The sequence below is a fragment of the Tinamus guttatus genome, unplaced genomic scaffold, assembly GCF_059628265.1.
Source record: "Tinamus guttatus ecotype Peru unplaced genomic scaffold, ASM5962826v1 Tinamus_guttatus_pri_ptg000106l, whole genome shotgun sequence".
Taxonomy (NCBI): domain Eukaryota; kingdom Metazoa; phylum Chordata; class Aves; order Tinamiformes; family Tinamidae; genus Tinamus; species Tinamus guttatus.
The window spans coordinates 21101-48047 of NW_028288640.1; the positions used below are offsets into that span (position 1 = coordinate 21101).

A 26947-nucleotide genomic window follows, 5' to 3' on the forward strand; every position below is an offset into this window, starting at 1 on the left:
GCTGCTCTTGGCACAGGAGCTGCTCCTGCACTCGGCTGTCTCTGGGCAGTGCTGCCAGGCTGCCACGAGCTGCCTCCGTCCCAGGAGCCTGGCCCCCGCTCAGGAGCAGAGGAACAGCTGAACTCACCAATTTCTCTGTCCCTTGTGCTCCTTCCTCCTGGGAAAAGTGCACTTCAATAAACTAAAATAATCATCTGTTGTCCTTTGCTAACAAGTGGAGAGAGAGAGATCCTAATACTGCAATTTATTTCCTCAGAGAATGAAGATCTATCAAAATTGGAAACATCTCACTCTGGAAGGCTCATTTCACATCCCTTAGCTAGACAGGAGACCGAAGAGTGAACAAGTAGGGAGGTCATTGACACAGGGTTTAGGTGCTGATTCAGAAATATCAATCTGGGCTGTACCTGCTTAGATCTGAGTCTGAAGTTGTATTCAGATCCCTCCTGTAAACTCCACAAAAACACAAGTGGTGGGATTCCCCTTGCCAAAACTGAAGTGAGCAGAGCACAGCGATCTGCACACAAGCTCCTTCTCAAAGCTCCACTCTAATCACTGGAGACGCAGGGTGAGAGTCAGTAGCTCCCACAGAAACACCTGGTGTCAGTGGAAGAGACTGAGGAGGTCCAAGGCATGTGCCAGTGTCTGCTTGCTCCGATGGAGCTACTGGGAGACCTGCATCATCCTAGAGTATGAGTTGGGGTCCAGGAGGGGAATTGCCTTGGTCCTCTGAAATGACCCCAGATGACAACTACGACAACAGCCACACTCCCTATGAAGTTGAGGCATGGGAAGATTCCAGAATTAACCAGCAGCTCTTGTAATTCAATGCAGAGCCGTGATTTGATGTCACAGAAAAGTACTGGCAGGGCCTTGTCTGATGCCAGGGGTGTCCAGCAAAACCTCATGTCTCTAGCAGATACAGCAGGTCACCTACAAAAAAACCACGTCCCCTTGGAGTGATTGCTGGATAAGTGTGCCAGGACATCCTGCGTTTCCATCCTGTACCCAAACAAAGACATTCCAGCACTGGCTGTAGGGAAAGCCCATCCCGTCTACATCCAGGGTGCTGCATAAATGGGAGGCACCCCGGCCCTTCCCCATCCCTGCTCCAGGCCCTGCACTCTCAAACTCTTCTAGCTCTCCTCCCCTGAACTCCTCTTCATCCCACCACATGGTATGAACAGGCAATGGGCTAATGAGGACCTCTGGGTGGCTGCATCAAAGGCTGTCAAGGCCCATGGACATCTTCAGTGGCACCTTGTTCTTCCTGAACCAGTGTCAGGCACAGGAGAGAGTGCCCGTTGGGCTGCTTTGTGTGAGAGGAAATGCCCATGGCCAGGAATACGTGTCCCCTCGCTGGAGAAGCTCCTGCCAGGCTGTCTTGGCCCAGGTCTCCTTTCCTACCATCCTCGTGCTCTCTGTGCGGGTCCCATCCCTGCTGCTGCCTCTCCCTTCAGCCCCACCTCTCACCTCCCTCATGCGCTCCTGCACTCCAGAGATCCCGTCCATGGATGAGGAGCAGCCATCCATCTCCATCATTCTCCATCTCCAGGACTCACTCTGGGGACAGCCCTGCACCGCCAGAGCGTTTCCAGCCTGTCCTCTGCACAGACAGACGCGTCCTCACAGTCCATGTCACAGCCCTGTCCTCTGATCAGCTGCTCACACTGAGGGGACATCACAGCACCTTGGCTGAGGCGGGTCCTGCTGCTGGCCAATCCCGCACAGGGCCAGCAGTGACCTCACAATGTGCCCTGGGACCTTCAGCTGGCTCTGACCTATCAGCAGCAGGGACAGAGGTGACATCACAAGAAACCTCAGCAACCCAGAGCTTCCTGATAGCATCAGGTCTACAGTGAAGGATGTGACCCCACAGTCACCATCAGAGTCAAATCCATGCTTTTGGCCTATCAGGATTAGGCACAGCAGTGACCTCACTATTAATATCCAGGCCATGTCCCTGCTGCTGGCCTATCAGGGACTGGCACAGCAGTGACCTCACTAACAACATTCAGGCCATGGGCATCCTGCTGGTCTGCCAGGTCCCAAGGCAGAAAGGCCAACACAACCAACATCCAAACCATGGGTGTTTTCTGCCTGGTCTCCACTGGACACTGAGGTGACATCACAACAGCCTAAGAGCCCCCTCTGGACTATCCAGAGCAATAAGTGTCCTCAGAGTCACAAGTTTGAGTCTATCAGCTACTCAGGCAGAAAGGACCTCTGAGTACGAAGGGCAGCCATGGCCCTGCTGCTGGCATGTCACGTTCTCACACAGAAGGGACCCTGTCATTGGTCCCAGGGACATCGGCAAGGTTGTTCTCCAGGGTGTGCTTGCTCCTGCAGTGCTTTCCCAGGAAAGGGTCTAGGAAAGAGCAGTGCCCTGGTCCCAGACACAAGTCACCATCTGTGGAGGTCAACCTAAGGTCAGTAGCAAAGAATGTCCCCTCGGCAGATGGGGGGCTGAGCAGGAGAGGCGGGAGCTGCAGCCACCTGGCCAGCACATGATCAAGGAACTCACTGGACAGCCTCACGTGTGGTCAGTGCGTGATCATCTGGTTGATGGGTTGGTTGGGTTTGGGGCTTAACGTGCTGCCAGGCAGGGCGGGGGCTGTCTTCAGGGTCAGAAGCTCTATAAATTGTGTTTAAATAAAGGTCTTTGGTTTGACAACACCAAAAATCACGATTGCTTCAGACACTGCAAATGGCATCCGAAGCTGGAGCAAGAACACAGGGGAAGCTCACAAAGGCCGAACCCAGCAGCGTAGCCCAGCCGAACCAGGAACGGAGCAGGAAGAATTCTGGTGTGCATCCATCACCTAATGAGAGGACAGCATCCTGCGAAACACGGGAGGCGGAACGTCTCAAGGGCAGAAACGCAGCCTGGATGCGCTGCAGCACATGGTGCACGAAGAGAACCGGCAGGTTTCCGGGAAGGATTTAGTCACTCTACTAGAGTGGATTCGGGAGAAGGTACCTACTTTCCCGAAGGAAGGCACACTCCAGCGAGAGGTGTAGGAAGAACTTGGAAAGTGCCTTAAGGAGGCGATGCTGGATGGTGATACAGCCGCAGTAAAACATGTGGGCACCTGGTGGCAGATCATGGTCGCCTTAAAAACGGCCTGGGATCTTCAGGGGGACAAAAGCAATCAGCCACGTGCAGCAGCACCGTCAGCACCACCGTATAGGGGGGTGGCTGATCCTCCGTGCGACCATCCGTTCGACCCAGGCCCCATGGACCCGGAGAAGGAACCTGATTTATACCCTCAGACCCACATAACGAGGTTACAAAAGGGGATCGAGGGTTGATTCTCTGGGAAATGTTTAGCAGAGAGGCAGTTCAGCGGGGGAACTTAGAAATATTAACAGCTATGCCGGTTGTGTATGCGTTGGTGGTGCATTTGACTGAGAAAAAACAAATCCTACCTTAAAAGAGAGAAGCAGGGAAGTGTTTTCAATGTGGAGAGAATGGCCATCTCAAGAAAAACTGCCCCGAAGGCCGGGAGGTGGAAGCAAGCCAGCTCCAGCTCGCTTATTCACGTGCCGTATGGGTCATTGACAGATCTACTTCGAGTGCTGGAATGGATCTTTTTACCTCATGGACAGTCAAAAAGAAATTATCACTGCAACAGAAGAGTATGCAAAGTTAATTCAGCGATCCAAGATTCATTTATCTTCCTGCAACCAAGGAAAATTTGCAATGGTTATTAGCAGAACATTTAATCATGCAGGTGGCTTTAGCAGACTTTGCAGGACAGATGAACATTCACTATCCCCTGCATAGGTTGTGGTCAGAACTTCCTAACATTCCCTTATTAGCAAGGTGTCTTTGGCAGCAAACTCCCCTTTCAGGTATTACTGTCTTCACAGATGGATCAGGACAAACTAAAAAGGCTGCCATTGCCTGGAAAAGGTCAGCGGACGCAGAGCGGCAAACTGAGGTTCAAGCCAAAGTACCAGGCTCCACACAGCTGGTGGACTGGTAGCTGCAACCATGGCTTTTTAAAAATTTACAACTCTAAATCTTAATGTTGGAACAGATTCCTTAAATGTCGAAGGCCTGGTGAAGCGCTTGGAGGGAGCTACACTTTGAGAGGTTGCCAATCCTTTGCTGATGGCCCAATTGTGAAATTTATGGACTTTGTTAAATAGCTGAGCCAATCCCTGCTTTATTACTCACGCATGGTCACATACTGGGGAGAAAAGTTGGGATGTGTGTAAGCACTGGTTAAGATGTTTTGCGGTTATGGATGTTCCAAAAATGATAAAAACAGACAACGGGCCTGTGTATGGTGCTATGCAAACCCAGGACTTCCTTAAACAATGGGGCGTTCAACATATCTTCGATATTCCTTATTCTCCTACTGGGCAGGCAGTTATTGAACACTTGCACCAGACCCTAAAAAATATGTTAATTAAACAGAGAGCGGGAGCTCAGAGAGATGGCCCCCAAGAAAGATTGGATAAAGCTTTATATGTATTTAATTTTTTAAATTGTAACATAGCAGGTGAGCAGATGAGCAGGTGAATTACTGAACACTTTGGCCAACGGTCAGAAAATTTACAGCCGAGATGCCAGGTTACCATAAGAGATCTAGTTACAGGGAAGTGGGAAGGTCCCAAAGACTTAGTAACTTGGGAAAGGGGTTATGCTTGTGTTTTGACAGATGGGAAACCAAGATGAGTCCCTTTGCGATGTGTACGACCCTGGCTTTCCTCAGCAGCTGTGCAGCCTTTGTCCCAGACTGGGTCTAACAGCCAAGAAACGTATGGGTAACGTTAGCCATGTCAACACCAGACAATCCCTTTCAAACATGTTTAATAGGAGTATTTTCTTGGTTAAGACAGTTTGGGCTTTGGAAAACGCAAATTTTAAAGTTTTTGATTATTGAGTTAATTGTATTTTGCTTGTTGTTAATTGTCTACTTTGTCTGTTATCATGTGTGCAATGGTTAATTGATTGATCAATCAATCAAGTGATGACCGCTCAAATAAAAACTAAATAAGGAAGGGGGAGATGTAGAGGTCAGCCTAAGGTCAGTAGCAAAGAATGTCTTGTGGGCAGGTGGGGGGCTGAGCAGGAAAGGCGGGAGCCGCAGCCCCACGGCCAGCGCATGATCAAGAAGCTCCTTGGACGGCCTCGTGCATGACCAGTGCATGATCATCTGGTTCATTGGTTTGTCGGGTTTCTGGGCTCCACTGCCCACTGCTGCCAGGCAGGATGGGGGCTGTCTCTGGGGTCAGAAGCTCTATAAGTTGCATTTAACTTAAAGGTCTTTGGTTTCACAACACCGAAGTCTGTGAATCCTACATACGCTGCAGATTTTCCATTGTCCATCTTTTCCCTGCTGCCTCCCATGCAATTAATATGGCCTTCCAAGAAAATCCTGCTGCTCTGTGCCCTCCACAAAGTATTTGTGCACAGCATGAAGATCTCTCCTGTCCTTCTCTGGTCTAGGCTGAACAAACATCCCTCTTCCAGGTCTCCTTACCTGCCTCATGCTCGAGGCCCTGACCAACTTCTCGTCCCTGTGCTGAACTCCCTCCTGTTTGTTCATTTCCTTGCAGAATTGGAGAGCCCAAATGGGATCTGGTATAGAGGCATGGTGTCCACTGTGCCAAAAAGAGCGGTAGAATACGCATGTGGCACCACTGGCCGTGCTCTCCCAAATAAAAATCCGTGAGGATGGCCAAACTATGGCACAGGGACCCAAAAGGCCTCCCCTTGCTGACCACTAAGGCACTGAGATGAGATGTGGGTGCCCTTGGCCACCACCAGGACATACTTCTGGGAGTCCCTATGGCAACGGCCAGGGCTTTGTGATGGGGGTGGCATCATGTCCCCAAGGCCATTGTGATGGGGCGATGCCCATGGCAACCAAGGCTGTGTTGGGCCAGAGCACCACCTCCGGGGTCGCACTCTGAGGAGAGCAGCTCCAGCAGAAGGAGCAGCTCGCGTTGGTCACCAGAGCAGCAAGTCCCCGGGGGAGCAAGTGCCCTAGAGATGGAGAAGGAGAGGCAGGCGAACGCCTGCTCCCAGCCCAGCAATGGGCGTCCTGCCAGGCGCAAGAGCACAAGGAAAGTGAGTCCTGGGGCTGGAGGGTGAGGCTGACAGCAGGGATGGGAGCTGCATGGAGAGCACAAGCATGGTGGGGCAATCGGGCCAGGTGTGACCTTCTCCGTCCAGGGCCTGCTTCTTGCTGGCTGTGGGGATTTTCTTGAACACAGAGCTCATCTGGGATGTGCCAAGGCCCATATGGATCCTGCGAGCCCTGTGTGAAGGGCCAGAGAGCCTCTTTGGACCACGTGTAGCTGGGCTGAGCTCGACAATGAGCTTCCCTTTGACATAGGGCTGGGGCTTCCCGTGCCTCAGGGGCTGCTTGTAGCAACACAACCCTCTCCATCAGGTGCCTCCTTCTTCCCGCAGGTGGGCAAGCAGGAGCCGCACGCAGCGAGGCGACGCAGGCAGACCCTGACTTCGTCCCCACAAAAGGACAGGCGGCCTTTGCTGTCTGACCACCAGGGCTTTGAAGATGCTGATCAGGTCATCGCAAAGGTACAGAGCTGAGCGGTGAGGCCGGGAAAGGCCCTGTCTGACCGCTGCCCTTCTCAAGACGACTCCTGTGACGCTCAGGGAGACCCTGCCCAGCAGAGCTGGGCTAAGAGCAGAGGTGCCACATCTGCCTCCCAAACCACCGCGCACTGCCAGGGCAGCCAGCCAGGCACATGGAGGCCTGGAGGCTCCTGCATGTAAAACACCAGGGTCTACAGGGAAAAAGAAGCTGCCTGCTCCAGAAAAGCCTTGCAGAGCTTCTCCCAGGTGCAGGACCAATGCCATCGATACGGAAGATGTGGCCAGGAGACTGGTGGACATGGTGATGGAGGGATTAGAGACAGTGGCAATAACTTGCAGGGAAGCTGCTGCCAGGGAACCCTCGGGGGCTGATGGGGGTGCTGTGATGTCTCTGGAGTGCAGGAAGAGACTGGAAGAGTCCATGTCTCTTGATTTGCCTGCCCTTCAAAAAGCCAAGCGAGATGCTGGTGTTCCCCACCGGGCAGTTCCAGAGCATGGCCACTGCTTGCCTGAGGCCAGACCTGGGCCTTGTGCGCTGGGAAAAACAAGGATGGTGCCAGAAGTGTGGTGCTTAGCCCAGTGTGTCCTTGATGCAGAGGCAGGTGTAGGCTGAGGACCCTCTGTTTAGGTGTGCAGGTAGTGGCGTGCTGCAGTGCTCTGCTCCAGAGCCCAGCCTGCCACCCCAGGGTCCTGCTGGGACAGCAGAGGGAGGACTGTTGGTTACCCTGTTCTCTCCTTGGAGCATCCTGGTGCGACCCAGGAGTTCTCACAGTTTCATGGTTTCTGTCAGCTGATGTTCAGGCTTGCAGTTTCTGATCGTCTTGATGATTAGCTGAGTCTTTGGGATTTGAGTCACTCTGATGGAATAAGTTATCTTCTCACTCCTTTTAAGGCTTTCTGTTGAAGCTGGACCCTCATTACATCTTCCCATCGCAGACCCTAATCCTTTGTGATCCCTCATACAAACTGGTAGTTAAACAAAGCAGTCAGAACCATTTCTGCACTTTGTGGATAAGCAGACACTTGCAGACAGAGAAATGCCCCTTCACAAGAATCAGGCCTCTCAGGGTGATGCTCTGCAATATCTGTTCTTGTTCAGTGGTGGAGGCAGCAGCTTGAAATCCACAGGTCCCTTTGGAAAGAGTCTCCGAATAGCGGATTCCTTGAGCCTGCTTTTAGGGAGCCATCTGGAGGTGGGGATCCAACACCCTGCTGAAGACAGTTCCCAGTAGAGGTGTTGTCTTTAGGCCTTTTCCAGAGAAATTTACATTATCTCTGAGGATAGGAGGATATCGGAGAAGCTCTCCGGGTCCCCCTGCCATATTTTGCCCATGATCCTGGATTTGTATTAGGGAGAACACAACCAGGAGGGCCACTGACACATTCTACCTCTGGTTTTGGCACAGTGGGGACCATGCCTGTACAGCAGATCCCATTTGGTCTTTCCAGTTCTGCACAGGCACTAACAAGTGAGAGGGAGTCCAGCACAGGGACAAGAAGATGGTCAGGGGTTGGAGTGTGGGGCAGAAAAGGAGATGGTGGGAGAGCAAGGTTTGTTCAGCGTAGACCAGAGAAGTCCAAGGAGGATCTTCATGCTATGCAAATCTCCCTTGTGGAGGGCACAGAGCAGTTGGATTTTCTTGGAGGGTCACACAAATGGCGTGTGAGGCAATAGTGAGAGAAAAAGAAATGAACAATGGAAAATGCTTCTTAGATGTTAAGAACCAATCTTTTTCTCTATGAGCATGGCCAAACTCTGGCACAGGATCCAGAGAGATTCTCAGATCTCCATCCTCGGAGATAACCCAAAGTTCACTGGAAAAGGCCCTAAGGACCTGCCTGCTGGGACCTGCCTTCAGCAGGATCTCCTGCTGCAACTTCAAGGAATCTACTCTTCTGAAAAAGAGTCTACAGGCTCTTTGCTTTTAAAAGCCCTCAGGAAGGTTTCTTGATCTGTGATAAGATAGAGATGATATGTCAGAAAAGAGCAAACATATTCTTAATACATGTCTTCCCTCCAGAGGGCTTGAGATGGGACATTGGTTCCTGACAGGCTCCAAAACCATGGGTCAGGCCAGGTAGAAAATCTGAAGAAGTTTCCTGTGAATTTTGCCCAGCTTTCTTTCATCTGACCCTGAGGAAAGCCATTTCTCTTTTGCACCTTACTTATGCTTTGGGGTTTGCCATTACACCTCCAAGTAGTGTTTCTCCCCTGGGTATAGTTCTTGGCACCTGCCTGTCTTTGGGATCTGTAGAGCCCTGGCATCCTGCATGTCCCACACTTTTGACCCTGGGTGTCTCAGGACAGGCCCACACACTGCATCCCTCTGTCCAGGCTCCCGTATGGAGCCTGTAAGGCACTGCTGTGCCTCAGGAGCTGAATTTTGACTTGTTCACAAGTTGGTGAAATGACCATCTCCCCACTCCTCTACTGCTGAAGCTTCCAACAACCAACATTCCTCTTCCTGTAGTTTTTTCACAGTCCTGGGGCAAATCTTGCAGAAGGGAGACTGCATCCCTCTTGAAGCTTCCAGATATGTGGCATTCCAGACAATGAAAAGCAAAGCACGCCTTTCCTCCTTTCTTTCAGTTGCCTATTCAGCCTCTAGCATCCTGTCTTTGGCACAGGAAGGCCCATTCTGGACCCTGGGGTCTCTACCCATTCTCTCTCCTGTCTCCTCTGTGTCTGCTCAGTCTGCTCGATGCACTAGGGTCATGGGAAGTATTGGTTTAGGGAGCTCCCCTGAAGCCATGAGAAGCTGCAGAGCTGAAGGTCTGATGGAGGAAGTCTGGGACGTGGCTGTTTCCCCTGCCCGCTCCTGCTCCCATCTTAAGGGTCCAGGAGGGTCCAGTGCTTTTGGTGTTGGTGGGTTGGGTTTCCTTTGACATCCCCAAGTCCTTCTTTGGGTTGCTCTGAGCAGCCAGGAAAATCCCTCTTCTCTAGGGTCTTGCATCAGGGCCTTTTCCCTGCTTTTGTAGAGAAGCTGAGGCAGGTCTGGGATCTCTAAAAGCAGCATGGCCCACATCATGACCCAGGACCCCCAGGAGCTGTTATGTCCTGCTTAAATTGACAATTTCTAACACCATCTTTACAGGCCACGAGTTGGCCATTGGAGAACCACAGTATTGTGACTCCCCCTGTTACTCTTTGTTCACTCTGAGAACCAGCTGCTGGTTTACACTTCAAGGAGTTTAAAGGTTGCTCTGTCTTTCAGGAAGACTGTCCCTTGTGGCAAGGGAACCTCATTGCTGACATGTTGGACTTAGGCTACACTCAAAGAGCACAATTATTATTTATGAAATTATTTCATGCTTTATTTCTGTTTCTTTGCAGTTAAGAAAAATCCTGTGTTTATTTGCAGCTGGTTCTCTAAGGAACTCTCTAAGAAAAGCAGTTGGGAGTTACAGCAGATGAGCTCTAACTTTCAGTTGCTGATTCCAGTAGAACAGAGAAACTTCTAACAAGAGTGATGGAAGTCCCAGGTGGCTGATGTGAGAAATGGCAGGTTGGGGAGGGAAGGAAGAGTGTCCATACAGTGCTTGAGGTCTGGGACAGTGGTTCTCCCATATGTCCAGAATTCATTGGGAGTCATTCTGGATTGATTCCAATTCCAGAATATTGCTGTTGATTACTCTGAAAGCTTGATATTCATAATAACAATAAAAACCTGTAAAATCAGATATACTTGTATATTATTGATGTCTCCACCTTTCAGCTACAGTCCCCAAACCTCTCCAATTAGTTATGCAAGACTAGACAAAAATGGCAGGGAGGGACATGGTTTGTGAGAGCTTTTTGCGTTTTAATGAGTCCCATGGTATATTTCATGCTGAATCCATGAACCTCAGTTACTGAGAGGAGAATTCAAAGTCAAGATCAACCCACAACATTTTGTTGAGTTTTAATGGGTCCCATTGATAGTTGTTAGCAGTAAAGTGTCTCCAGGGGCTGATTAGAGTGGAAAATTGTCATCACTGATAGCAGATAGGCAGAGGAAACGTGCACATGGCTCTGATGCCACATTAACCCTTGAGGTGTTTTATCAGGCAAAATGTCCAAGCTCTGCCACTGAGCTTCTGGGAAAGGAGATCCTTTCCCCTACATGTTTTCCAGGTCCTTTTGGTGACAGTGTGTGGGTGGGGGTGTGCAGTGCTCAGTGCAGGACAATGATATTACACCTTTTGGGGTGTCAGCAAGAGGGACACTGAGGCCCAGTGTCTCCTGACAGACCTTGGTGGCAGAGACAACAGCCATAGCCAAGAAGATGCTGACCTGCTCTGGTGTCTTTGAGCCTTGGCAGTGCCTTTGTCTGTCTCCAGCAGAGCCTGTCCTGTGCTGTCTCATGCCTGCAGCTGTGTCCATGCAGCCTGTAGACACCCACCCTGCTTCCCCACTTTGCTCTCACACGGGATCTCCTTCCCTTCACTGTTGTCTCTGCATCCCCACTGGCTGTTCCTTCCCAAAGCCATGGGATGATTCTTGGTTCCTCCTGGGTGTCCTGTTGCACCACAGCACCAGCCTTCAGGTCCCATTTCTTCATCCTTATGTCCAGTCTGAAATTCTCTAAACTGGGCATTTTTCGGGTTGTTTTGGCTATTCATACTGCCTCCCACTACCAAGTAAAGCTCCTGACACCTGACAGTACCACAGTGTGGGGAAGAATATAACCTTGTCTGTCAGGACAGATAGAAGCTTGAGGAACTGAGGACAGGGCTGAGGAGAAGGCTTTAGGTTTAGGCTTTAGGGTTGTCATCAGCGGCGCAGAGCCTAATTGGAGACCTGCAGCTCTTGGTACCAGGAGTCAGTCAAAACCTGTTCAGTTTATTAATCAGTGACCTGAAGGGACAGAGTGCACCCTCAGCAAGTTTGCTGAGGATAGAAAAGTGGGAGGAATGGCTGATAGACCAGAGGTCTGTGCAGGCTTTAAAAGGGACCTGTACAGCCTGGGGAGTTGCGGGTAGAGGAACCTCATGAATTTCATCATGGGCAAGTGCAGGGTCTTGCAGCTAGGGAGGAATAACCCCATGCACCTGGACAGGCTGGGGGTTGACCTGTTGGAGAGCAGCTCCACAAAAAGGGAGCTGGGAATCGTGGTTGGCAACAAATTGAGCATGAGCCATCAGTGTGCCCTTGTGGCCACTGATACTGGTGGCTGAGGTCTGTCGGTACTCAGAGTGCCCCCACAATACTGCAATGGCAGGAGATGTCTTTGGGTGGCCACTAGCTCCAGGCTGTGGTGTTTCACTGCGGGTGCAGGAATCGCCCTCCACTGCCCCTTCCCTGGGCCTCCTGGGTCCCCAGTGCCTCTCTGGGGATTGCAGAGCCCTCCTTTCCCCATGTGCACCTGGGTTTAGTGCTCTATCTTCTGCTCCCTGCACTGTGAGTCATCCCTGTTTCGTTAAAGCTGCACTCAGTGCCCACTCCCAGGCAAACCCTGTGCCTGGAGATCCCCTGGGGGTTCTCTCATCAGCACAGTCACGTGTGGGGCAGCCTGGCACAGGCAATGCAGAGACCATTACCCATCTGCAGTGGCCACTGAGAGATGAACCCTAGATTGAGGCTAACAGATCACCCTGGAATGCTGAGGTCATCCCCTGGATCCCATGGAGTTCACAAGCAGAAGAGCAGGCCATTTGTGGTTGCACACCCTCAGGCATATTTTTTGATTCCAGTTTCTAAAGAGAGGCCAGATTCAGGACCATCATAGGGAAGATCCCCTTTTATTATGGAAACGTTATTCTGGAATCCAGCTGTGGCTTAAGGGAGCCCAAGGACTGGCCCCGCCTGTTCTTCCAGGGTACGAGAAAAACAAGGCTCTCTCTACCAGGTTATGGGAGTTCCTGGGCCATATCTGCAGAATAAAGCATGGAAGAACAGCACGGAAATAAGGAGGCCAACTCTAAACAGAAAAAGTCCTGCTGCCCTCCTGGAATGTGTCTTCAGCAAAGATGAACTGCCACAGGAAGGCTGCCTCTATACTTTCCTTCAATTCACTCATGTTTAGTTTTGTGTGTTGGAGCTTTGCATGGAACCATGGAAAGCTGTGGTGACCCTTGGTTGCCATTTCTATCATATTAGAAAGATTTGAGATCCCACTCTAACCATAGGCACGAGAGCTGAGATCTCCTAAACAACACTGGACCCCTGGTCTCAGCCCACCTGCCCTTGTCCCGCCGTGACTCTGTACCCCAGAGGTCCCTTGGTGTCAGTGCTGGAAAAGACGCTGCAGAGGGAAACTCTCCTCCCTGCACTGGGCACATCCAAGGGAGCTCAAAGAAGCGGCTCAGAGAATCCCCCCTCTCTGCTAGTGAAGGGGGAAGTCTGGCTTCCTGCATTATCATGGTCTGTGTTCAAGTGCTAAATGAGAGATTCCTGTGCAGACGTGACAAAAACTAGGTATCTTTATTTTATTATTTATTATTTTAAGATGGATGTAAAAGAGAGAAGTAAAAATGAAAGAAATGGATGAAATACAGCCTCAATGGCAGATATCCTGGTGAGTGAATGGAACAGTTGTTACCACTGACCTTGTATCCACTGGATGAGTTTCTTCACTGCCTCCTTGAGCTCCTTGTTCCTCATGCTGTAGATGAGGGGATTCAGGGCTGGAGGCACCACCGAGTACAGAATGGACACAACCATATCTAGAAGTGGGGACGAGATCGAGGGAGGCTTCAGGTAGGCAAACAATGCAGTAATGGCAAACAAGGAGACCACAGCCAGGTGTGGGAGGCACATGGAAAAGGCTTTGTGCCGGCCCTGCTCAGAGGGGATCCTCAGCACAGCTCTGAAGATCTGCACATAGGACAACACAATGAAAATGAAACAGCCAAAGAATAAACAGGCGCTAACCCCAAGAAACCCAACTTCCCTGAGGTAGGAGTGTGAGCAGGAGAGCTTGAGGATCTGGGGGATCTCACAGAAGAACTGCTGCACCACATTGTCTTGGCAGAGGGATAGGGAAAATGTGTTCGCAGTGTGCAGGAGAGCGCTGAGGAAACCATTGGCCCAGGCAGCTGCTGCCATTTTGACACAAGCTCTGCTGTCCAGGAGGGTCCTGTAGTGCAGGGGTCTGCAGATGGCAACGTAGCGGTCATAGGCCATGACTGGTGAGGAGATAAAGCTCTCCTCCAAGCAAGAAGATGAAGAAAAATATCTGGGCAGCACATTCCAAATAGGAAATAGCCCTGGTGTTCCACAGGGAATTGGCCATGGCTTTGGGAACAGTTGTGGAGATGGAGCCAAGGTCGAGGAGGGAGAGGTTGAGGAGGAAGAAGTACATGGGGGTGTGGAGGCGGTAGTCACAAACTATGGCTGTGATGATGAGGCCGTTGGCCAGGAGGGCAGCCAGGTAGATGGCCAGGAAGAGCAAGAAGTGCAAGAGCTGCAGCTCCCGCGTGTCTGAGAATGGCAGGAGGAGGAACTCGCTGAAGGAGCTGCTGTTGGACATTAGTTCCTTTAGGCCACTGCAGGACTGTGTGAATAAAAAGAATTGTTGAGAAATTAGATTTCCATGTGCAATTCTTCTCATAAACCCTCCTCTAACACACAAGTTTTATTAACTCCCATCTCAGTCAAACCACCATTGAGGTCCATGTCTTGAGCTGTGATTGGTGCTGGGTGAGTTTGCCATGAGGAGACAGAAATCCTCAGCACTGCTAGTGCACTCTGAGTAAATGGCTGTGGTTATAGAGGGGCAAACAGGATCACTATGGCATTAATGCAGAATGAGAAGAGTTGACGTGTTCCCACCTGCCCTGTGTTCGCACCTCTGATATAGAGGACCATTTCACTGATTTTATCATAGAAATCACTCCATGGAGTGCAGAGGAATCCAGGTTCAAAGCACCGATCACCCTACCCAGCGCCCTATCTGAGAGTCCCTGAGGAAGGTCTCAGCCCTCCTCTTCAAGCCGGAAGCACATTGGACTTATTCCAGCTGTTCCCATGCACCTGCCCAGCAGCAGTGCTGTGGCTTCTACCTAGAGAGCTTCTCCATGGAGCCCCTCCATAAGACTCACCCATAATGTGGGAGCTGTGCCCCTCTGGAGGGGCAGCTTGCAGCCCAACCAACAAAAATAAAGAGAAAAGGTCTAATTTCTTAAGGATGGGGTGTCCTGAAGAGAGAGTTGGCTCATTCCCAAACCCTCACTGTCCATGGCTCCAAGCACCACAGGGCAGAGGGGCATTGGGTACCTCACACTCAAGGACACATCTGCATGGCAGGACCCACAGGGTCGGTGTCTGGACTGCAGCAGAAACCCCCTGCCCAGAGAGTCCAAGGGAAGCACATGGTGAAACACAGAGCAACACCCTGATTTGTGCCAAGAGAGGCAGGGCCAGGCAGGTCTGGGGGAAGGGGGCTCTCAAGGGTGTCTCCTTCACATCTGTCTGCCAAGGAAATATGGTCTGGATGCTGCAGCTTGCAGAGCAGAGGGTTGTGCTGGTGGGGAGAGCGGAGGAGGTCCTGGAAATGAGAGTTTCCTCAAACCCTCTGGCCATGACTCTGCTGCCTGGGGAGCCATCCCCTGTGGGAGCTGTTCCTCCATCTGCGTGTCTGCCCTCACATGGCCAGAGACTCTCACAGACCCCATCCCACCCGCTGGGTCCTCAGTTCTGCCCTGCAGACACCTCCTGGAGGCAGGATCCTGCCCAGGGCACCTCCCTGTTTGCAGGTGAGACAAACCTTGCTGAGGCTGGAAAGGGGATGCTGCCTCTGTCTGTAGGTGTCTGTGGGTGAAGGCATTTGCTGAGGTCCTCCCACTACTGCTCTTCTATCAGTGTCACTGTTTCTGTATAAACCTGACAAATCCATGCCTGTTTCACCCCACCCAAAGAGAATAAAAGGGAGAGGACAGAGTCATGACAATTCCCTCTCTATCGGGGTTCCCTGCCTCGGTGTTCTTGATGAAAAGTCACCTCTGATATGTCCCCAAGGCAGAAAATACAAAGTGGGAGGCTCCAGCTACCCTGCTGGGGGTTTCTCTTCTAACCCAGAGCTTCTCCCCACAGCACCATGGGGAGCTCCCAAAGCTGGCTGAGCACTGACACTCACAGGTGGCAGAGTCCCTGCCTTGGGCTCACAGCACCATGGAGCACAGGGGCACTGCTGTGCACACCTTGGCTTCACACCCTGCAGCCATCCCCAGGAGAAGAGCGCAGCATGTCCTGTCCTTGTGTTGGAGTGGCAGGAATGCTGCTCTGCAGCATCTCCCCATTCTCTGCACAGGAGAAAGCAAGAGAATCCATGCCGATCTGTAATGGCGTGGATTGGGGTCAGAAGACCCCTCCAGGAACCACAGTAGCATTGCCCTGTAGTCAGAGACTGACCGTGCCAAGGGAGTGATGATTTCTCCACCAGTTCTTCTCTGTCCTCCCGCTCCACACTGCCGTTCCCCTCTCGCTGCCTTCTCTCCTCTGCTGTCCGCAGCAGCAGGCAGTGCCCGCAGCCCTGCTGCTCTTGGTACAGGAGCTGCTCCTGCACTCAGCTGTCTCTGGGCAGTGCTGCCAGGCTGCCACGAGCTGCCTCCGTCCCAGGAGCCTGGCCCCGCTCAGGAGCAGAGGCCCAGCTGAACTCACCAATTTCTCTGTCCCTCGTGCTCCCTCCTCCAGGGAAAAGTGCACTTCAATAAACTAAAATAATCAGCTACTCTCCTTTGCTAACAAGTGGAGAGAGATTCTGATATTGGAATTTATTTCATCAGAGAATGAAGATCTATCAAAATTGGAAATGTCTCACTCTGCAAGGCTCATTTCACATCCCTTAACTAGACAGGAGACTGAGGAGTGAACAAGTGGGGAGGTCATTGACACAGGGCTTAGATGCTGATTCAGAAATATCAATCTGGGCTGTACCTGCTTAGATGTGAGTCGGAAGTCGTATTCAGATCCCTCCTGTAAACTCCACAAATACAGCAATGGTGGGATTTCCCTTGCCAAAACTGAAGTGAGCAGAGCACAGAGATCTGCCCACGAGCTCCTTGTCAAAGCTCCACCACAATCACTGGAGATGCAGGGTGAGAGTCAGCAGTTCCCACAGAAACACCTGGTGACAGCAGAAGAGACTGAGGAGGTGCAAGGCATGTGCCAGTGCCTGCTTGCTCTGATGGAGCTACTAGGAGACCTGCATCATCCTAGAGCACGAGTTGGGGAATTGGCCGTCTTGGCCATCTGAAATGACCCCAGATGCCAACTACGACAGCAGCAACACTCCCCATGAAGCTGAGGTATGGGAAGATTGCAGGATTAACCAACAGTTCTTGTAATTCAATGCAGAGTCTTGATTTGATGTCACAGAAAAGTGCTGGCAGTCTGATGCCTGGGGTGTCCAGCACAACCACATGTCTCTAGCAGATACAGTAGGGCACCCACAGGAAAACCATGTCCCTTGGAGTGACTGCTGGGCAAGTGTCCCATAGCATCCTGCGTTTCCATCCTGTACCCAAACAAAGACATTCCAGCCCTGGCTGTAGGGAAAGCCCATCCCGTCTACATCCAGGGTGCTGCATAAATGGGAGGCACCCCGGCCCTGCCTCGTCTCTGCTCCAGGCTCTGCACTCTCAAACCCTTCTAGCTCTCCTCCCCTGAACTCCTCTTCATCCCATCACATGACATGAACAGGCAATGGGCTAATAAGGACCTCCGGGTGGCTGCATCAAAGGCTGTCAAGGCCCATGGACATCTTCGGTGGCACCTTGTTCTTCCTGAACCAGTGTCAGGCACAGGAGAGAGTGCCCATTGGGCTGCTTTGTGTGAGAGGAAATGCCCATGGCCAGGAATAGGTGTTCCCTCACTGGAGAAGCTCCAGCCTGGCTATCTTGGCCCAGGTCTCCTTCCCCACCATTCTCGTGCTCTCTGTGCAGGTCCCATCCCTGCCGCCCACCTCTCCCTCCAGCCCCACCGCTCACCTCCCTCATGCGCTCCTGCGCTCCATGGATCCCATCCATGGACGAGGAGCAGCCGTTCACCTGCTGCTCCTTCTCCATCTCCAGGACTCGCTCTGGGGACAGCCCTGCACAGCCAGAGTGTTTCCAGCCTGTCCTCTGCACAGACAGACACGTCCTCACAGTCCATGTCACAGCCCTGTCCTCTGATCAGCTGCTCACACTGAGGGGACCTCACAGGCCCTTGGCTGGGGCTGGTTCTGCTGCTGGCCAATCCTGCACAGGGCCAGCAGTGACCTCACAATGTGCTCTGGAACCTTCAGCTGGCTCTGGCCTATCAGCAGCAGGGACAGAGGTGACGTCACAAGAAACCTCAGCAACCCAGAGCCTCTTGATGACGTCAAGTCTACAGAGAAGGATGTGACCTCGCAGTCACCCTCAGAGCCACATCCCTGCTTTTGGGCTATCAAGGACTGGCCCAGCAGTGACCTCACTACCAATATCCAGGCCATGTCCCTGCTGCTGGCCTATCAGGGACTGGCACAGCAGTGATCTCACTAACAAACATCCAGGCCATTTCCCTGCTGCTGGCCTACCAGGTCCTGAGGCAGAAAGGCCAACACAACCAACATCCAAACCATGGGCCTTTTCTGCCTTGTCACCACCGGACACTGAGGTAACATCACAACAGCCTGTGGGAGCTAAGAGCCCCCTCTGGACTATCCAGAGCAATAAGTGTCCTCAGAGTCAGAATTTGGGGCTATCAGCTACTCAGGCAGAAGGACCTCCGAGTACGAAGGGTAGCCATGGTCCTGCTGCTGGCATGTCATGTTCTCACACAGAAGGGACCCTGTCATTGGTCCCAGGGACATCGGCAAGGTTGTTCTCCAGGGTGTGCTTGCTCCTGCAGGGCTTTCCCAGGAGAGGGTCTAGGGAAGAGCAGTGCCCTGGCCCCAGACACAAGTCACCACCTGTGGAGGTCAGCCTAAGGTCAGTAGCAAAGAATGTCCCTTCGGCAGATGAGGGGCTGAGCAGGAGAGGCGGGAGCTGCAGCCACCTGGCCAGCACATGATCAAGGAACTCACTGGACAGCCTCACGCGTGGTCAGTGCGTGATCATCTGGTTGATGGGTTGGTTGGGTTTGGGGCTTAACATGCTGCCAGGCAGGGCGGGGGCTGTCTCCGGGGTCAGAAGCTCTATAAATTGTGCTTAAATAAAGGTCTTTGGTTTCATAACACCAAAAACCATGGTTGCTTCAGACACTGCAAATGGCACCCGAAGCTGGGGCAAGAACACAGGGGAAGCTCACAAAGCCCAAACCCGGCAGCACAGCCCAGCTGAACCAGGAACAGAGCAGGAAGAACTCCGGTGTGCACCCATCGCCTAATTAGAGGACAGCAGCGTGGGAACCACGGGAGGTGGAATGTCTCAAGGGCAGAAACGCAGCCTGGACGCACTGCAGCGCGTGGTGCACGAAGAGAACCGGCAGGTTTCCAGGAAGGTTTTAGTCACTCTACTAGAGTGGATTCGGGAGAAGGTACCTACTTTCCCGAAAGAAGGCACACTCCAGTGAGAGGTGTAGGAAGAACTCGGAAAGCGCCTTAAGGAGGCGATGGTGGATGGTGATACAGCCATAGCAAAACATCTGAGCACCTGGTGGCAGATCATGGTCGCCTTGAAAACGGCCTGGGATCTTCAGGGGGACAAAAGCAATCAGCCACATGCAGCAGCACCGTCAGCACCACCGTACGCTGGGGCAGCTGATCCTCCCTGCGACCATCCGTTCGACCCAGGCCCCATGGACCCGGAGAAGGAACATGATTTACACCCTCAGACCCACATAACGAGGTTACAAAAGGGGATTGAGGGTTGATTCGCTGGGAAATGCTTAGCAGAGAGGCAGTTCAGCAGGGGAACTTAGAAATATTAACAGCTATGCCAGTCGTGTATGCGTTGGTGGTGCATTTGACTGAGAAAAACCATATCCTACCTTAAAAGGGAGAAGCAGGGAAGTGTTTTCAATGTGGAGAGAATGGCCATCTCAAGAAAAACTGCCCCGAAGGCCGGGAGGTGGAAGCAAGCCAGCTCCAGCTCGCTTATTCACGTGCCGTATGGGTCATTGACAGATCTACTTCGAGTGCTGGAATGGATCTTTTTACCTCATGGACAGTCAAAAAGAAATTATCACTGCAACAGAAGAGTATGCAAAGTTAATTCAGCGATCCAAGATTCATTTATCTTCCTGCAACCAAGGAAAATTTGCAATGGTTATTAGCAGAACATTTAATCATGCAGGTGGCTTTAGCAGACTTTGCAGGACAGATGAACATTCACTATCCCCTGCATAGGTTATGGTCAGAACTTCCTAACATTCCCTTATTAGCAAGGTGTCTTTGGCAGCATACTCCCCTTTCAGGTATGACTGTCTTCACAGATGGATCAGGACAAACTAAAAAGGCTGCCATTGCCTGGAAAACGTCAGCGGACGCAGAGCGGCAAACTGAGGTTCAAGTACGAGGCTCCACACAGCTGGTGGACTGGTAGCTGCAACCATGGCTTTTTAAAAATTCACAACTCTAAATCTTAATGTTGGAAGAGATTCCTTAAATGTCGAAGGCCTGGTGAAGCGCTTGGAGGGAGCTACACTTTGAGAGATTGCCAATCCTTTGCTGATGGCCCAATTGTGAAATTTATGGACTTTGTTAAATCACTGAGCCAATCCCTGCTTTATTACTCACGCATGGTCACATACTGGGGAGAAAAGTCGGGATGTGTGTAAGCACTGGTTAAAATGTTTTGCGGTCACGGATGTTCCAAAAATGATAAAAACAGACAATGGGCCTGTGTATGTTGCTATGCAAACCCAGGACTTCCTTAAACAATGGGGCGTTCAACATATCTTCGATATTCCTCATTCTCCTACTGGGCAGGCAGTTATTGAACACTCGCACCAGACCCTAAAAAATATGTTCATTAAACAGAGAGGGGGAGCTCAGAGAGATGGCCCCCAAGAAAGATTGGATAAAGCTTTATATGTATTTAATTTTTTAAATCGTAATATAGCAGGTGAGGGCTGAGTTACTCAACACTTCGGCCAACAGTCAGAAAATTTACAGCCAAGATCCCAAGTTACCATAAAAGATCTAGTTACAGGGAAGTGGGAAGGTCCAAAAGACTTAGTAACTTGGGTAAGGGGTTATGCTTTTGTTTTGACACACGGGAAACCAAGACGGGTCCCTTCACGATGTGTACGGCCCTGGCTTTCCTCAGCAGCTGTGCAAACTTTGTCCCAAACTGGGTCAAACAGCCAAGAAACATATGGGTAACGTTAGCCATGTCAACAACAGACAATCCCTTTCAAACAAGTTTAATAGGAGTATTTTCTTGGTTAAGACAGTTTGGGCTTTGGAAAATGCAAATTGTAAAGTTTTTGATTATTAGGTTAATTGTATTTTGCTTGTTGTTAATTGTCTACCTTGTCTGTTATCATGTGTACAATGGTTAATTGATTGATCAATCAATCAAGTGATGACCGCTCAAATAAAAGCTAAATAAGGAAGGGGGAGATGTGGAGGTCAGCCTAAGGTCAGTAACAAAGAATGTCTTGTGGGCAGGTGGGGGGCTGAGCAGGAAAGGCGGGAGCTGCAGCCCCATGGCCAGCGCATGATCAAGAAGTTCCTTGGACGGCCTCGTGCATGACCAGCGCATGATCATCTGGTTGATTGGTTTGTGGGGTTTCTGGGCTCCACGTCCTGCCAGGCAGGATGGGGGCTGTCTCTGGGGTCAGGAGCTCTATAAGTTGCGTTTAACTTAAAGATCTTTGGTTTCACAACACCAAAGTCTGTGAATCCTTCATACGCTGCAGAATTTCCATTGTCCATCTTTTCCCTGCTGCCTCCCATGCAATTAATGTGGCCTTCCAAGAAAATCCTGCTGCTCTGTGCCCTCCACAAAGTATTTGTGCACAGCATGAAGATCTCTCCTGGCCTTCTCTGGTCTAGGCTGAACAAACATCCCTCTTCCAGGTCTCCTTACCTGCCCCATGCTCCAGCCCCTGACCAACTTGTTGTCCCTGTGCTGAACTCCCTCCCATTTGTTTTTTCCTTGCAGAACTGGAGAGCCCAAATGGGATCCGGTATAGAGGCATGGTGTCCGCTGTGCCAAAAAGAGCAATAGAACACACATGTGGCCCCACTGGCTATGCTCTCCCAAATAAAAATCCATGAGGATGGCCAAACTATGTCACAGGGACCCAAAAGGCCTCCCTTGCTGACCACTAAGGCACTGAGATGAGATGTGGGTGCCCTTGGCCACCACCAGGACATACCCCTGGGAGTCCCTATGGCGACGGCCAGGGCTTTGTGATGGGGGTGGCATCATGTCCCCAGGGCCATTGTGATGGGGCAGTGCCCATGGCAACCAAGGCTGTGTTGGGCCAGAGCACCACCCTCAGGGTCGCACTCTGAGGAGAGCAGCTCCAGCAGAAGGAGCAGCTCGCGTTGGTCCCCAGAGCAGCAAGTCCCCGGGTGCAGCAAGTGCCCTACAGATGGAGAAGGAGAGGCAGGCGAACGCCTGCTCCCAGCCCAGCAATGGGCGTCCTGCCAGGAGCAAGTGCACAAGGAAAGTGAGTGCTGGGGCTGGAGGGGGAGGCCAGCAGCAGGGATAGGAGCTGCATGGAGAGCGCAAGCATGGGGGGTCAAGCCAGCCAGGCCTCACCTCTTCTGGCCAAGGGCTGCTTCTTGGTGGCTGTGGGGATTTTCTTGAACACAAAGCATGACTGGGATGTTCCAAGGCCCATATGGATCCTGGGAGCGCTGTGTGAAGGATTAGAGAGCCTCTTTGGACCACGTGTAGCTGGGCTGTGCTCGACCATGAGCTTCCCTTCGACATGGGCCTGGGGCTTCCCATTCCGCAGGGGCTGCTTGTAGCAACACAACACTCTCCATCATGTGCCTCCTTCTTCCCGCATGTGGGCAAGCGGGAGCCGCACGCAGCGAGGCAATGCAGGCAGACCCTGACTTTGTACCCACAAAAGGACAGGCGGCCTTTGCTGTCTGACCCCCAGGGCTTTGAAGATGCTGATCAGGCCATCGCAAAGGTACAGAGCTGAGCAGTGAGGCCGGCAAAGGCCCTGCCTGACCGCTGCCCTTCTCAAGATGACTCCTGTGAGGCTCAGGGAGACCCTGCCCAGCAGAGCTGGGCTAAGAGCAGAGGTGCCACATCTGCCTCCCAAACCACCGCGCACTGCCAGGTCAGCCAGCCAGGCACATGGAGGCCTGGAGGCTCCTGCATGTAAAACACCAGGATCTACAGGGAAAAAGAAGCTGCCTGCTCCAGAAAAGCCTTGCAGAGCTTCTGTCAGGTGCAGGACCAAGGCCATCGATATGGAAGATGTGGCCAGGAGACTGGTGGACGTGGTGATGGAGGGACTAGAGACAGTGGCAATAACTTGCAGGGAAGCTGCTGCCAGGGAAGCTTCGGGGGCTGCTGGGGGTGCTGTGATGTCTCTGGAGTGCAGGAAGAGACTGGAAGAGTCCGTGTCTCTTGATTTGCCTTCCCTTCAAAAAGCCAAGCGAGATGCTGGTGTTCCCCACCAGGCAGTTCCAGAGCATGGCCACTGCTTGCCTGAGGCCAGACCTGGGCCTTGTGCACTGGGAAAAACAAGGATGGTGCCAGAAGTGCGGTGCTTAGCCCAGTGTGTCCTTGATGCAGAGGCAGGCGTAGGCTGAGGACCCTCTGTTTAGGTGTGCAGGTAGTGGCGTGCTGCAGTGCTCTACTCCAGAGCCCAGCCTGCCTCCCCAGGGTCCTGCTGGGACAGCAGAGGGAGGACTGTTGGTTACCCTGTTCTCTCCTTGCAGCACCCTGGTGTGACCCAGGAGTTCTCACAGTTTCATGGTTTCTGTCAGCTGATGTTCAGGCTCTGATCGTCTTGATGATTATCTGAGTCTTTGAGATTTGAGTCACTCTGGTGGAGTAAGTTATCTTCTCGCTCCTTTAAAGGCTTTCTATTGAAGCTGGACCCTCATTACATCTTCCCATTGCAGCCCCTAATCCATTGTGATACCTCATACAAACTGGTAGTTAAACAAAGCAGTCAGAGCCATTTCTGCACTTTGTGGATATGCAGACACTTGCAGACAGAGAGATGCCCCCTCACAAGAATCAGGCCTCTCAGGGTGATGGATGGCTCTGCGATACCTGTTCTTGGTCAGTGGTGGAGGCAGCAGTTTGAAATCCACAGGTCCCTTTGGAAAGAGTCTCCGAATAGCGGATTCCTTGAGCCTGCTTTTAGGGAGCCATCTGGAGGTGGGGATCCAACACCCTGCTGAAGACACTTCCCAGTAGAGGTGTTGTCTTTAGGCCTTTTCCAGTGAAATTTACATTATCTCTGAGGATAGGAGGATATCTGAGAACCTCTCCGGGTCCCCCTGCCATATTTTGCCCACGATCCTGGATTTGTATTTGGGAGAACACAACCAGGAGGGCCACTGACACATTCTACCTCTGTTTTTGGCACAGTGGGCACCATGCCTGTACACCAGACCCCTTTGGTCTTTCCAGTTCTGCACAGGCACCAGCAAGTGAGAGGGAGTCCAGCACAGGGACAAGAAGATGGCCAGGGGCTGGAGTGTGCGGCAGAAAAGGAGATGGTGGGAGAGTGAGGTTTGTTCAGCGTAGACCAGAGAAGTCCAAGGAGGATCTTCATGCTGTGCAAATCTCCCTTGTGGAGGGCACAGAGCAGTTGGATTTTCTTGGAGGGTCACACAAATGGCGTGTGAGGCAATAGTGAGAGAAAAAGAAATGAACAATGGAAAATGCTTCTTAGATGTTAAGAACCAATCTTTTTGTCTATGAGCATGGCCAAACTCTGGCACAGGATCCATAGAGATTCTCAGATCTCCATCCTTGGAGATAACCCAAAGTTCAATGGAAAAAGCCACAAGGACCTGCCTACTGTGACCTGCCTTCAGTAGGGCACTGGATCCCCTGCTGCAGCCTCAAGGAATCTACTCTTCTGAGAAAGGCTGTACAGGCTCTTTGCTTTTAAAAGTCCTCGGGAGGGTTAATTGGTATGTGGTGAGATAGAGATGATATGTCAGAAAAGAGCAAACATGTCTTTAACACGTGTCTTCCCTCCAGAGGACTTGAGACGTTGGGACGTTGGTTTCTACTAGGTTCCAAAACCATGGGTCAGGCCAAGTGGAAAATCTGAGGAAGTTTCTTCAAATCCTATGAATTTTGCCCAGCTTTCTTTCATCTGACCCCGAGGAAAGCCATTTCTGTTTTGCACCTTAGTTATGCTTTGGGGATTGCCATTACACCTCCAAGTAGTGTTTCTGCCCTGGGTATAGTTCCTGGCACCTGCCTGTCTTTGGGACCTGTAGAGTCCTGGCACCCTGCATCTCCCACACTTTTGACCCTGGGTGTCTCAGGACAGGCCCACACACTGCATCCCTCTGTCCAGACTCCCGTATGGAGCCTGTAAGGCACTGCCGTGCCTCAGGAGATGAATTTTGGCTTGTTCACAAGTCGGTGAGATGACCATCTCCCCACTCCCCTACTGCAGAAGCTTCCAACAACCAACATCCTCTTTCCATAGTGTTTGCACAGTCCTGGAGAAAATCTTGAAGAAGGGAGACTGCATCCCTCTTGAAGCTTTCAGATATGTGGCATTCCAGACACTGAAAAGCAAAGCACGCCTTTCCTCCTTTCTTTTGGTTGCCTATTCAGCCTCTAGCATCCTGTCTTTGGCACAGGAAGGCACAATCTGCACCCTGGGGTCTTTCCCCATTCTCTCTCCTGCCTCTTCTGTGTCTGCTCAGTCTGCTCGATGCACTAGGGTCATGGGAAGTATTGGTTTAGGGAGCTCCCGTGAAGCCATGAGAAGCTGCAGAGCTGGAGGCCTGATGGAGGAAGTCTGGGACGTGGATGTTTCCCCTGTCCCCTCCTGCTCCCAAACGAAGGGTTGAGGAAGGTCCAGTGCTTTTGGTTTTGGTGGTTTGGGTTTCCTTTGACAGCCCCAAGTCCTTCTTTGGGTTGCTGTGAGCAGCCAGGAAAATCCCTCTTCTCTAGGGTCTTGCATCAGGGCCTTTTCCCCACTTTTGCAGAGAAGTGCAGGCAGGTCTGGGATCTCCAAAAGCAGCATGGCCCACATCATAACCCAAGACCCCCAGGAGCTGTGTGGCTCTCCCATTCCCACATGTCCTGCTTAAATTGAGGATTTCTAACACCATCTTTACAGGCCACGAGTTGGCCGTTGTAGAACCGCAGTATTGTGACTCCCCCTGTTACTCTCTGTTCACTCCAGGACCCAGCTCCTGGTTTGCACTTCAGTGCTTTAAAGGTTGCTCTGTCTTTCAGGAAGGCTGTCCCTGATAGGAAGGGAACCTCGCTGACATGCTGGGCTTAGCCTAAACTCAAAGAGCACAATTATTATTTATGAAATTATTTCAAGCTTTATTTCTCTATCTTTGAAATTAAGAAAAACCCTGTGTTTGTTTGCAGCTAGTTCTCTAAGGAAAGCAGTTGGGAGTTGCAACAAATGAGCTCTAACTTTCAGTTGCTGATTTCAGCAGAACAGAGAAGCTTCTAACAGGAGTGATGGAAGTCCCAGGTGGCTGGTGTGAGAAATGACAGGTTGGGGAGGGAAGGAAGAGTGTCCATACAGTGCTTGAGCTCGAGGACACTGGTTCTCCTAGATGTCCAGACTTCATTGGGAGTCATTCTGGATTGATTCCAATTCCAGAATATTGCTGTCGATTACTCTGAAAGCTGGATGTTAACAGTAACAATAAAAAACATGTAAAATCAGAAATACTTGTATATTATTGATGTCTCCACCTTTCAGCTACAGCCCCCAAACCTCTCCAATTAGTCATGCAAGCCTAGACAAAAATTGCAGGGAGGGACATAGTTTGTGAGAGCTTTTTGCATTTTAATGAGCCCCCATATTTCATGCTGAATCCACGAACCTCAGTTACTGAGAGGAGAATTCAAAGTCAAGATCAACCCCCAACATTTTGTTGAGTTTTAATGGGTCCCACTGATAGTTGTTAGCAGTAAAGTGTCTCCAGGGGCTGATTAGAGCAGAAAATTGTCATCACTGATAACAGGTAGGCAGAGGAAACGTGCAGGTGGCTCTGATGCCACATTAACCCTTGAGGTGTTTTATCAGGCAAAATGTCCAAGCTCAGCCACTGAGCTTCTGGGAAAGGAGATCCTTTCCCCCACATGTTTTCCAGGTCCTCTTGGGGACAGTGTGTGGGTGGGGGTGTGCAGTGCTCAGTGCAGGACAATGATATGACACCTTTCGGGGTGTCAGCAAGAGGGACACTGAGGCCCAGTGTCTCCTGACAGGCCTTGTTGGCAGAGACAACAGCCATAGCCAAGAAGATGCTGACCTGCATCTGGTGTCTGTGAGCCTTGGCAGTGCCTTTGTCTGTCTCCAGCATAGCCTGTCCTATGCTGTCTCATGCCATGTCCATG

The 26947-nt window shown here is 51.4% G+C and overlaps 1 pseudogene; it reads right to left on the bottom strand.

Annotated features, from left to right (window-relative positions):
- Positions 1-13094: 13094 nt before the first annotated feature.
- Positions 13095-14028, bottom strand: LOC148595377 (olfactory receptor 14J1-like; annotated as a pseudogene).
- Between the last annotated feature and the right edge of the window lie 12919 nt (positions 14029-26947).